The 13,050-nt window shown below is 49.5% G+C and overlaps 1 protein-coding gene across 2 annotated transcripts in view; it reads right to left on the bottom strand.

Moving 5' to 3' along the window:
* MRPL23 (mitochondrial ribosomal protein L23) overlaps nucleotides 1-13,050 on the bottom strand; it is a 167,341-nt gene that overhangs the window by 113,858 nt on the left and 40,433 nt on the right. The window lies entirely within an intron of this gene.

Consider the following 13,050-nt stretch of genomic DNA (forward strand, 5'->3'; position numbering starts at 1 on the left):
ATGCATCTCTGAGTAAGTTCTTGTTTTAATAACGCAACAGGAGATAGCTCAAGAGCAACAAGCATGAGGCAACAAGCATCTGCGATAGCTATTGGCACTGTATTAGTAAGTGAGCAAGCAAAGTCAAGGCCAGTTCTTGAAGCCTCTCTCAAATATCTTGCACTCTGCAAAGGTAGATGGAGAGGCAGAGAGGGGACACGACGATCCCGATGATCTTATTGCAGGTGGGTCCTAGTGCCAAGAGCCTGGGCTGCACCCTACTGTCCTAGGGCAGCATAAGCAAGGGGCAGCAGCAGGAGCTGGGGAGAGCATTCAGCAGCGGGATGCAAGGAGCATCCCACATCTGGCCTGGCAGAAAATTAGTGTTGCAGTCTGAGTCAACATAGCATAAAACGAGTCCAAAAGGACTAGCACTTCAGACTGATAGCAGTACAAGGAGAGGGATGTGAAGGCCAGCCGTCACCTGTGACAACTGCAGGGAGGCCGGTTTGCAAGCACGTTTGCAAGCACACATGCCTGTGTTCATCCAAGGCCGAGCAGGGCCCAGCAATTGCAGAACACTTTGCCAGCTGAAGCTACAGAGGGATCCTTCCTAATGCTGTAAAACCAATGAGGAAATTGGGCGTTCCCTTCCTAGAGACACCCCTGCCCGTTAGTTATCCCATTTACACACATCTGTGTGTGCTCTGGGCACAACCAAGGCTGGGGACCCCTTACCCCACAGGTCACACTTCTTCATTGCAAACCAAAAGGGAGGAGCAGTGGTGATTTCATAAACTGGAGACCTGGAGCCGTTATTTCGTGCACGCCTAAGGGATGCCACCAAGCTGCCAGCAGGGCCCAGAGCTGGGCACAGTGTGAGTAACTCTGTTTTAGAGGAAGAAGCAACAAAAAAAAGAACCTGAGAGGTATGAAAGCAGGAAAACAGGCTTGTTTATGAAGCCAAAAAGAGAATGCAGCGTATTCCGAGGCCAAAGGGAATTTTTCTCGCAACGTTGCTTTGCCTTGGCTACCTGGCCACTTTCACATAAACAATGGAGACACACCAAGAAGGCAAGGAGACTTCACAGAGGTTATAAAAATATCACTTGTGTAATTAGACTGAATCAAAACTCATGACTTTCTGGTTGGAAGGAATGCTTGTGTTTCCCCTCTCATTTCTTTTTCTCTCTCTTTTTTTTTTCCTCGTAAAAATCTAGATAAATAAAAGCCCTAGGATACTGGATGGTTCCTTGCATATTGTTTTAAATGCAGAAACAACAACAACAGCAACCACCATGGTCAGGGGGAGTGTCTGTGACTGGCGTTGCCTAGCCCCTGTTTTTCCGTTTGCAGGAGCTCTTCTCACCCTTGCTCTACCCCACACGACACCCGTCTGGGCTTGCTGTCCCACGGGCAGGGTACCATCGTATCGTTAAATGCCTCGCTGCTTCTCCCACCACCGCAGTGCTGCTCTGTAGGTGGGTCATGGGAAGAGCTGCAGCAAATTGGATTTAAATTCCTGCCTCTCTCCTGCACTTCACAGGCAATTCACTCCCTCCCTTCCTTATAGATGGGTAACAGAAAACAGAAGAGGGGAAAGCAGTGCTGCAGAATCCTATCATGCCTGGTTCATGAACTCTGCGAGGCAGGGGCTGTGTGCTGCCTTGCCCAAGAAGTCCACAGGCCTGCAAGGGGCTACTTGCAATATTACCCCCCCACGCCCACATTCACAATAGCCACTAAAATTCACGAACTTTGTAAAATCCCTTGGATAAAAAGCATGAGTGTTGCCAGTTTTAATCTTTCAAAAATGTTGTGTGTGGCCCTAGAACAGAATGATATAGCCTTCAAAATAATAAGACTTAACCAACCCAAAAGTATTTGGAGTATTTTTCATCTGTTTTCTTATTTGGACCCTCGAGGCTTCATATTTTCAAGTGAAGTTGTTTTCTTCCAGGATCAAGAGAGCTGGAAATGCTAGTCTAAAAAAAATAAAAATAAATAGAAAGCTGAGAATCTCATTCAGCCTCTTGATTCCAGGAGCTCAAATAAAGACCACAAGTCTCAAATAAAATCCACAAACATCACAAGCTTCATGTTGACATTCAACAAGAGATGGCAATGTTCAGTGAGCACAAAATGATAATTCCCACCTTGCTGGATCTGGTTTTATTTTCTTTTTCTCACCTCAGCTCATGTAGCTATTTTTCTCTTCCTATAGGGACTCCATTTCTGGGCGAATGAAATGATTTCCTACCATACAGCAGAGGGTGTAACCCTATCTATCTGTCAATTGCTTTTAAAATTCTTCAGTCCTGGAAGTTACATGAAAACCAATGGTTCAACAGAGAGGGGGAAAAAAGGGAAATAAAAAAACACAAGTAATGATCTTAATGAGAAAAGCTGCATCGCAAGTCCTACATTTATCCTTTCTGTTAGTTTGCTACTGGTCAGGCAGTTCTAGTTTGCCCCCAGGTTGCTTTTTCCTCAGCCAGAGGGTGATGGATATGGGGCCAGAGCTCTGGGGGGCAGACCCACAGGAGCTGAATGTCCCCCTGACCAAACCAGAGACCCTTGGAGGGAGGGACTGCAGGCTCAGTGCCACCTTTGGGGGTTCAAAACAAGACAGTGAGTGGGTTTAGCAGGAAGTCTCAGGAAGATTAGCTCTCAGAGGAGCTCTTCTGACTTTTTTTTTTTTCATTTTATTTTATGCCAGGCCATCCCAGATAAGGAAAAAAGAAACACATTTAGAACAATTTTTTACTTTGCTTCTCTAATCACAGCAGCAAAACCTCTTCTCCCTTAGAAGAGAGCAGGGCTTAACAAATGGCAATCCCTACCTCCTTTATGCATGTGCCCTAAACACATTAGAAAATCATGCTGTGTTGCTTTAGGGTGCATCTGGCAGTATACAGGGACTTACTGGTAAAGCAAACCCACGGAGAGGGCCACAGAGACACACACTTCGTTTGGGTGACTGCATATAGACATATCATCGCTGCCTTCTAGAGGTGAAATCAAGAAAAGATAGCAGAGTGACACACTGTCGCCAAGTATTCAAATACAAGCAGCTTTAACTGCTCTCAAAAGGTGTCGATCCAACAAAAACATGAAATAGAAGTCAATGGATCCGAGTGGAAAATATTATAGCAGTCAAATAGGCTGCTCCAATAACACCACCTCTACCCACAGGTATGCTTGAAGGAGATGGGGAGAGAAGGGGAAAAGAGAGAAGGTTCTGTGCTGAACATCTGAGAAGTCTGGGCCTGTTTGGGGGTGAGGGGGTCTTTTTTTTCAGAAATCCCACCCACTGCTAGGGAGCTGCACGAGACCCAGAATGCCAGAGACTGATGGGTGATGGAAATATCCACCATCAACCCCCACAGGTAACTACAGGGCCTCCCCAGAAATCACTGCAAACTCAAATTAGGGTCAGGAACGTGACAGTAATGGCCCAGCCCTTTCTCCATGCCCATGGCAGAGCGGTGAGGAGTAACACACGACACCTTGCTGTAGGTTATGTATGCCCACCAGCTCCCAGAACAGCCCCAGCTTTCCATAAAGGGACAACGCTCTATGGAAAACAGTCACCATGTGCAAAACCCCACACTGTTCCCCAAGGGAATAAAAATGAATTTTCGGCCTAAAAACTTGATTTATGGGCTCTCTCACTCCAAGAAACAGCAACAATCGGTTTGGCAGGTTGCAGCGGTCCCTTTCTAGCCCTGCACACACACATCCACGTCGAGCTCGAGAAGCCCCGGCACACATCGTGTGTCTGCAAGAAGACAGCCAAAGACCCCTGCAATGACCTGCTGGATGCAGCAGGGATGGCCAAGAAGAACAGCTCTGTGCAAGGAAGCACAAGTTGCTGTGACGATGGCACAAAAGCAAGGCACAATCTCACCTCCAGCCATCCTTGCCCTGAGGGTTAGCCGTTGATGAGACCTCGAGCTACAGTAGTTATCCAGCACTCCTGTTATCTCTCCGCATGGACAGCTCCTGCTAGTACGATCCATCCCTTATTTTTCCAGGCACCAAAATACACCAAATTCCTTCCTTCTCCCTTAGAAATCTAGCGCTGGCCTAGCTCGCCGCCTCCCTGTTGGACAGCTCAGTCATGCCGAGCTCGTCCCCGCCAATGCTGGTGAGAGACGAAACCAGATCCTAGGGCTCGACAGCCGAAAGCTGGTCGCCCTCCAGGTCCCCGAGAAATCCTTTGCGGTCGCAGAGACGTCACTGCTGAGGTGGGCTCTACCTCAGACTGAGGAGGGCTGCCTCTGGTTGTTATTAGCTGTACTGAGGATTCGAAGGACAAGGAGGCACCAAGCCAGAGCCTACTACAAAATGCAGCGATCTTGCATTTGCAGAACATGCATCTGGCCTTCATTAATGCTTAAATGGTCCAACGTGGGTAGAGGAATCGGAGTGACGGAGGGAGGGGAGCTGAAGTGCTGCAGACTGAATGGGGCAGTCACGGGAGATGCTCAGGCTTTTTTATTTTGAAGATGTTTCTGATTTCAGGGATCGTTTTATCCAACATGCGCACATCATAGCATCAGCAGGACCGTGCGTAGGCCTACACGCATTTGTGGGACAGATGGCCTCCAACAAGGGCTTGGCCTCAAAATTTCTTAGGGTGGCCATCCCAAACATTAGGATGAGAGTCAGGCAGTGACAGGCCAAGGAAGGGCACTGGGAATTCAGCCATGAAATGACGTTGAGAAAGTCTTTCACCCCACCAAAAGGAGGCAACTGCGTTCGGCACGCCAGCATCCTTCCATAGCAGACCTCGGAGCATGTGTGGGCTGGAGAAATGACGTGGTGACATTCACCAGTTCTCACCACAGGGCTGCAGGCATCATCCTCTTCTCCCCATAGCCCTGAACTAACACAAGGCTTGGTTGTGGCTGATCAAACACGCTGCGAGGGCCTATGTTTCATCCAGGATGGAAGAGCTTCCCCCTGCCTTGAGGACATGGGGATGGCAGATTGGAAGAGAACTTCAGGCTGGCTCACGAGGATCAGAGTCCATCTGTGAGCGTGGCTATGAGTGTACACCGAAGGGTGATTCAGCTGCATGAGTATCTCGATAGGTGGGTCGCTGAGCACGCAGCTGAGTGTGCTTGTGTGGGCAGCACAGCACATGGCAGAACGGGGCGCAGGCAGCCCGCGGATAAACAAGCATGGCAGGAGTGAAAGGACGTGGCAGGGCAGGGGGCTTGCTTAGAGAAGTGAGTCAAGGGCCATGCCAAATTCTGGCTTCCATTAAACCTGGCACACCCATTGCTCTGGCATGACAGCACCAAGGTACCGGAGGGGGCAGTGGCCCACAGCCCGTTTCTCCTGGGTGGCATCTGGTGGAGACACTTGCACTGACCTGGTGTTCAGAAACAGGGTAGGCCTCCTGTTGACCTGACCTCCACATGAGCAGAATGGGAGCTGCTGGAAATGACGCTGTAAACAGGAAGGCATGAGATAAATAAGAGACGGTGAGGAAAGAGAGCCATTTAAAGTGGCAGCTGCGTTTTAGCTCTGGTTCCCCTCTTCTGCTCAGCTAGAAATGAAGGCCCCCACCCTTTTCTGCTTGCCTGCCAAGACAGCATACGCTTACTACTTACAACTCTTTCCTAGCCGATGCAAAACTTGCAGCAGACGACTGTTAACCCCACTGCTGAGGCTGCCCAGGAAACTGGGGAGAATGTGTCTACATGCTCCAACAACCTGAAAGAGAAGATGAGCTCGTGCCTTAGGTGAGCCAAAGCTGTTGTATGCAACATCACGATGCCCAGTGATCTGCCCCCCTAAGTGGAGGTTTGTTGAGCTAGATGCTGCACAAGCAGGCGATGCAAATACCTAAGTATTTTGGCTGTTTAGGGACAACGAAGCACATCAGGGAGAGGTGACCAGCTCTATGTGACGTTGCACAGTGGAACAGAGGGGATGAGAGGAAACAGGCCCTCTTCCAGCTCCATCCAGGATCCAGTGCCTCTAGGAACTGAACTTTGGAGCTGATCAGTCTGACCTCAACTTCTGCAAACTCAGATCTACGTCCCCTGAGGGCATTATTCTGCCCTGGTGACCTCAGGACACGGATCAGTTTCTAACTTCTGCAGCCTGCTGCAGCTCTAATTTCAAGCCATTTTAAACACAGCAAATCTACATTTAGATATTCAGCATCCAGTTTTGTGCTCCCATTCCCAAACACATGCTTTTCTGATGCACTAGCAATTGGTAAAATAAAACAAAGGGGGGGGCGAGGGGATTCTTTCGGTCAGCGTAAGCGTTTCTGTTGCATTCTCAGAACTGGATGTTCCCCGCCTAGAATGAGATTTCAGCACCGCAATTTCTGATCACTCCTGTTGGCAACTGCTTTCCTTTCACTCAGCTCTCTCCTGATCTCTTCCACGGCAGGGCAAGAGGCAGAAGGTTGTGCCCTGCACTTCCAGGGCAAAACACAGACCAGTCCCACGACAGTTCCCATGTAGAAGAAGAGATCAGTCCCGTTTCTCTGGAAAGACACACAGACAATACACAAAACCTACCCAGCCTTATTACAGCAACCCAGCTAAATAGGCAAGCTAAACAAAATACAATTAGGTTTCCTTTGGCCAGCCTGGAACATATGGTATTCGTCAGCCAGTCGTGTTCCTCTCTCGATTCTGGCAGGAGATAGGTAACTTGTTCCAAGCACTAAGAAAGCTCCTGGAAAGTCAGCATGCTGAGCAAACTTTTGGAGGGGGCTAGCTGGGGATATAATAGCTCCCACAGACACAGATTTGACAGCATTTCTTCCACATTGTTCAGCTAGGCTCTAGGTTACAATGCCTCTGGCTTTAGTACATTCCTGGTTCACATTGTTCCCTGTGGTATTGCATCTGTGAGCCCTCATTTGCTAAGCACACACACACGGCTCTGAGGCCGAGGGCCCCCACCAAAGTAGGCAGGCAAAGGTGCATAAGGAAGAAAGGCTCCTGTGGATTTGGGTTCAGAAAGAAATCCTAAAAAGGCAAATTGCATCAACGATGAGTGCACCAAACCCTTCACTACGTTACCTTTTTGATGCAGATGGGAAATGGCTGCTGCCACCCCACTGTGGATGAGTGGGCAGTGTCCAGCAAGAAAACAGCCATAAATATCACAGTGTTGATTGCTCCAGAAAAGAATAGCCTCTGAATTTGGTTATCTACCAAAAAAAATGCATGAGTCTAGCTCTGCACTAGGAATATTTTGCTCAATTGCAGTTTACAAAGAAGTTGGGAAAGAGCTGATTCACAGAGAAACAAGGTCATGTTTTAACAGGGGGAAGAGGAAACCTTGCTCTGGTAGAGTAATATCTGTGAAACAACTGCCCCAGCAAAATCAGTTACGTCTTATGGGAAAGGGAAGGCTGATAAAGGACTATTGATTTATTCCAGTAACAGCAGAGACTTCAGACTGGAACCAAGAGGAGTGCTTCCCACCACACACTGCAGGCCTGAATAAGAGTTTCAGCTGTGTGACCCCACATAGTTCAGCCTCATCACTGCCAGGGCTGGTCTGACATCTCCTGCAAAGGTTTGCTTGGTCTGCTATAGGCCTTTTTTTTGCAGCAAGGAAGCCAATTTATTCCCTCCAGTGCAGTTCCAAGCCAGCACTGACTCCAAGTTTCTGCACTGCCTTTTATCTTCCCACATACAGTTGGCCTTACTGCGTATCTGTTCCTCCCCTATCCCTGACGACGGACAGCCTGGCTGGCGTGGGGCACTGGAACCTTAGCCCAGTTTTCCTTGGGCAGCGAAAAAGTGGGAAATGTGACTGTAAAAATAGTGCAAGAGGAGTTCTGCTGCATGTTCCTGTGTTCTCTGGTCCTCCTGCTTGTTGCCAAAGCCAGGCTCCCTCCTTCCTTTACCTGCCAGGCACAGTCACTCTTGTTCCTTCCTTGCAGAAGGCTGGGGTATCTCAACCTCTCTAGTATGGCTCTTCAGCAACTTGCCACATCACTAACACTTAGAATACCTTGACCTTCTCTACCCCCTCCTTGTAATCCTATACCCTTTGTAGCAGGAGGCATTCGCCTGCTTTTTTTTTTCTGCCCCATTTCCTGCTTTTTGACGTCCAAGACTTGGCGCGGGTAATAGGCTTCTGTTCGTCCTCACGGCACCCACCACAGACCCTCCTGTCAGGTTTACCAGCAGTAAACGCACTGGGAAAGCATTTCCCACTCTTCTTGGTTGCTGTTATGAATCAGCAGAACTTGCTGCAATCCCCAGCAATGTGCCGGAGCACCCTGAGGACTGAAGTGCTTGCAGAAACCCTTGCATCTGCTTCTGCTTCTGTTTCGCTTAGCCCCATTGAAATGCTCGGCTGCATCGCACAGCCCTGCCATGGCACTGCTTTGCTTATGTGTACTCACAAGGCCAGCTCACCTCCTTCGCACACTGCCCTATCAGACGTGCTGCTCTTGCTCTAGCTGAAGATTAATGGGCGAGGTTCTCCACCGAGGTTAATGGGCGTAGCATGCTGCTCCCAATCATTTTTGGCACGAGCTGCGCTGATGCAGCCAGCCAAGCTGCCTGTCCTTAGCTGGGAGGAACCAGCTGAGTTTTCCTTTCAGGAACCGAAGAATCTACTGTGGCTTCGTCCTTCGAGAACACCATCCATCACCCACCCAGGAGCTCCGCTGAGTGAGGCAACAGCACATCATCGTCCCCTCCCCGCCACGCAGAACCGATTGGGGCTCGCTTTTGTTCTTACCCACATCACAAGGCTTTTGGCGGGCCCTGGTCATCGAGGGCCATTCATCTATTTTGCTCTCAGGTCCTGCTCAGCAGTACCCTCCTGGGCTTTCCTCATCCATCATTCCTGGCAATTTCATCTGTCTCTTGCTGGGCACTTCCTCCCCGTGCCTTTGAATTGGAGTTTTTCTTCTCCCTCAAAGGAGCTTGTAACATTTACTGCATGGTATTGGAATCTCTGGACTGAACTGAGTCATAGTTCAGCAAAATTCGACTGGTTTCATCTTCCTCGCAGTAGGAAACTGGACATACTGCAGCTGTCTTTCTGTTTTCCTGTTTAAACAGTCCCATCTTCCTGCAGCTCTGCCCTCAGTGGCAGCGTAGCTGAGGCACATGGCTTCCAAAACAGGAGATAAAATGGCTGTTGCCAAAGGTTGTGTGCGAAGCTGTTCAAAGCAAGATGGGACTTCACAAAGTTTCCAGTCATTAAGCAGAGTTACAGCATTTGGCTCCTTCCTGCAGGCTCCCAGTATCTCTCATTAACACCGGTTTACTACTGCTCTTCTGGGAATCGAGAGCGAAATTTCCACCAGCTTCCAGGACGGAGGATGGAGCTTTCTAATGCAAACCCTGTGCAACGTCCCTGCGTGTCCCATTCCCTGCTATGTGACATCCCCAGACACCACAGCACCCCTTGGGAGTGCCGCTTTTAGCTCCGCAGGACTCCACGCATCACTTTGGTTACTTCACAGGTCGGAAAGTATCGTGCAATATTTTAAAGATCTTCAAACCCACGCGAAGGATAAACAATGAAACCGCACGGACAGAAACCTCAAAGTGCACCGTTATGTTGCCCGAGCCTGCGCCAAGCATTTTCCACCTGCTGTGCACCTGGGATCCCTCCCCTTCGCCGGTAGTTCATTGCAGCCACGCGATTTTACGCAGAAGAGCCCAGGGCCAAATAAATCCTGAGGACATGCTGCCCGCTGGCACAGAGCAGAAGGGCACGCTACACAAGCTGCTCTTTCATGCAGGGACCCGCGTCTCTCTGCAGCTTGCTGTCAAAGACGGGCATGTGCAAACACATGCCACGTTTGTTTGTTTTCTTCCGCAGGCAATACTCAGTAATATCTGCTGCGGGAAAAGCATTTATATGCTGTGAAAACACCTAAGCACAAACATTACATTTGTGTACATGAGCAGAAGAATTTGAGAGCCTGCGTTAGCCACTTGTAAATGACTGCCCACCTCGCTTTAAAAACTGGCCCAGCATGCAAGTAAATGTAAGCATAATAAAAAATAATAGGAAACAGACAGGCAATAGAATTAAGAGCAGCAGCCAGCTGGGATCTTCTAACCAGTGACATCAAGGGATTGCTGAGGTAATACACTGATGGGTTTTAAATTAACTGTAACCACTCAGGAAAAAGATCTAGGCGTCACTGCGGACAGCTCAATGAAAACATCTGCTCCACGCACAGAGGCCATCAAAAAAAACGAGCCCCAGAATGTTAGGTTGAATAGGATAAAGAACAATACCAACAATGTTATAAATGCCACCACATAAATCAGGGACGTGTTCACACTTTGAGAAGTGAGCTGAAGGCTGCTCACCCTATTTCAGAGTGGGGAGAGCAAAAACGGAGTCCAGAGGGGGTTGCCAAAAATCGTAAGAGGCACAGAAAGGTTTCCAAGGTCATCAGGAGGAGAGATTAAAGTACCATTGGTTCAAAGTAGGTTATGCTAGAAGTGCACAAAACAAATAACGCAGCAAAGGTTTTCCTTTGAAAGAAACGGCGTCCGCTTAAGACATCCCCCAAAATATTATTAAAACAGGAAGAAAAGGTGGCCGGTGTTCTGCAGTTTGCCCAGCCACCACGTGGACCTTGCTGCCACAAGATGCCAGGCTGATTTCAGCTGGCACCCAGGGAGGGATCTGCCATCTCTTGCCCTGCTGCCATGCCATGAAACCAAACAAAAGGTGTGCGATACACATGTGCCTGGGCAGTCACTGAACACCTGGGGCCAGGAAGAGGTGATGATGGGCAACCAAAGGCAATGAAGAAAGGCAGGGGGACCAGCAAGGCTGCAGGGAGAGGTTAAAGGAAGAAAACGTGCTTTTCAAGAAAATGTGCTTTTCAAGACCAACCGTATAGGCAAGGTTGGCATAAACACCCTTATGGCCACCGAAATTGAGAATTTTTTCCTTAGCGTTCAGGGATTGTCCCCAAGTTCTCCCCAGCTGCAATAGAGAGTGGTCCCGGCGATCCTATGAACACATGGGAAGCATTAAAGCGTGACACCACACAGCACTTAGCCCCAGCCACCCTGCCCATACATATAACAGAGCACAAGGCTGTCTGCTCCTCTGCCCATCAGCATGCCTGCGGGATGCTCGTTGCAGGGCTTCCCTGAGCTCATGTGGGGGGCTGGCACTGGGCTTTCTGCTTCACTGGTGATGTGGATGTCCACACAGGCACACCTGAACTCAAGATGTGCCACCAGGCATGTCACCACAGTGACATGTGGCAGTGGATTTACAAGGATGTGCACATCAAGCAATGGTCCTGGTCCTTGGGTGAGATAATGCCACCAGAGTGGTGCCTCTCATCCATCCCTCCCCTTCAAGGGAACTTGCTGCACAGGCCAGGGACAGCAGACTATAGGTCTTTTTCCTTCTTCCCTCCACCTACCCAACTCCCAAGAAACACAGAGTGCCGCGACCAGCAAAAATAATGGGAAAAAAAAACAACAGTGACACAAACCCCCCAAACAGCCCCACAGCCACCAACACGTGGACAACCTCCACCATCAGGCTGCCTGCTTGCGGCCGATCCCCAGCCCGGGAAGCACAGCGACCCTCTCCTTGCCCGCCACCCAAACCGCCCCGCTCCACACCCCCAAGCCCCCAAACCCCACCTGCCCTCCTTCCCCCAAAACTTCTGCCAGCGGGGAACCCCGCCACCACCATATGCGCAGGCACCATCATAAAGCCACAGGGGCCAGCGTTAAGTAGGGCTTTCATGTGCGTCCAGCATTTCCAAAGGCACAGTACATGCTGTATGCTCGGTGCCGTCGGGCTCTGGGGCTGAATTCTCCAGTGTTTTAGGAAAAAGGTAGGGCGGGGGGAAAGTGTGAGAGGGGGGAACAGACCAAGCTTTGTAGAATTCTTTTTAAGAGCGTATGTATGACTGTATAAAAGAACATTTTTTTTCCTGACCTCAAAAAGACAATATTATTTCACACAGAGCTATTTCCAAGAGTGGCCAAGCTATTTCTACATGAACTGGTGCCTGCTTGAGGCAGAGGCTGTGAAGGGGAAACCCTCTCTCCAAGTACGACATGGAAATTCCTTGACCTCAGCTGCGAAGCCGATCAACACGCGTGCGATGGGCCAATGAAAAAAAAAAACTAAAATACCAAAGTGGCCAACGCAGATGAGGGCAGGTGTGTAAGGGAGAAGGCACAGCCTGCTTTTTCCAGGCAGAGAGCCTGACAAAAAAAAAAAAAAAAGGAGACGTGCAGGGGTGGGAAGAAGACGAAAGCAGGGCAAAAGCAAAGGTAACGAGACACTGGTCAGAAAAGCAAAGACTTAAATGCCAGGCAAACAGGTTCTGATTCATACTCTACGGCCTGAAGGTAAAAAGGCAGGGTGAACAGGCAGGGAAGTCAGAAAAAAATATTTATTTTAGGCCACGCTATCATTTGGTGTGTTTCATGGAAAAGGTTGGGTGTTCACTACGAGCCCAGACGGAGGCAAATAGGTTCACCATTAGTCTAGACCTGGTAAAAGTGAGCAGTGACTCCACCACAGACCTGTACCCAACGCTGAACCTGTGTTTGCTCCCTTGGGAGGCCACCAGGGAAAACAGCACCAGAGTGAACCTACTGTTCCTGCCCAGCACTAAGGCCGTGCCAACCTGCTATCTCCATCAACAGACCCCCAAAAAAGCCACCAGAGGATACAAAGCTGCCCAGCATCAACCCACCAGCATTAAGTTTCCAAGTCCAGGGGGACAGAGCCCTTCCATTCCCTTCTTGGAGGCCTGGATATCTGCAATTAATGCAGCTGAGCCCTAAAAAAATTGAAAACCCCTACCTTATGATGAGGGCTGAACCTTTTGGTTAGGTGAACCCTGTAAGTTCTCCCTGTGGCAGAAAACTGGCGCGGACCTCACGGACGCTCCGTGCCGGGACTGAATGTGCTGGCGGCCGCGTCATTCGGTGCGTACATGAACTCGGGGCACTTCCCCAGCGCACCAGATGCGCAGTCTGCTCTCTCCCCGGGCTAGATGTCAGTCAGGAGGGATCTCCCAGTGCCAGAATCATTTGTCTTGTTCATGGCCTGTTC

Source organism: Cygnus atratus, chromosome 5 (assembly GCF_013377495.2).
Source record: "Cygnus atratus isolate AKBS03 ecotype Queensland, Australia chromosome 5, CAtr_DNAZoo_HiC_assembly, whole genome shotgun sequence".
Taxonomy (NCBI): domain Eukaryota; kingdom Metazoa; phylum Chordata; class Aves; order Anseriformes; family Anatidae; genus Cygnus; species Cygnus atratus.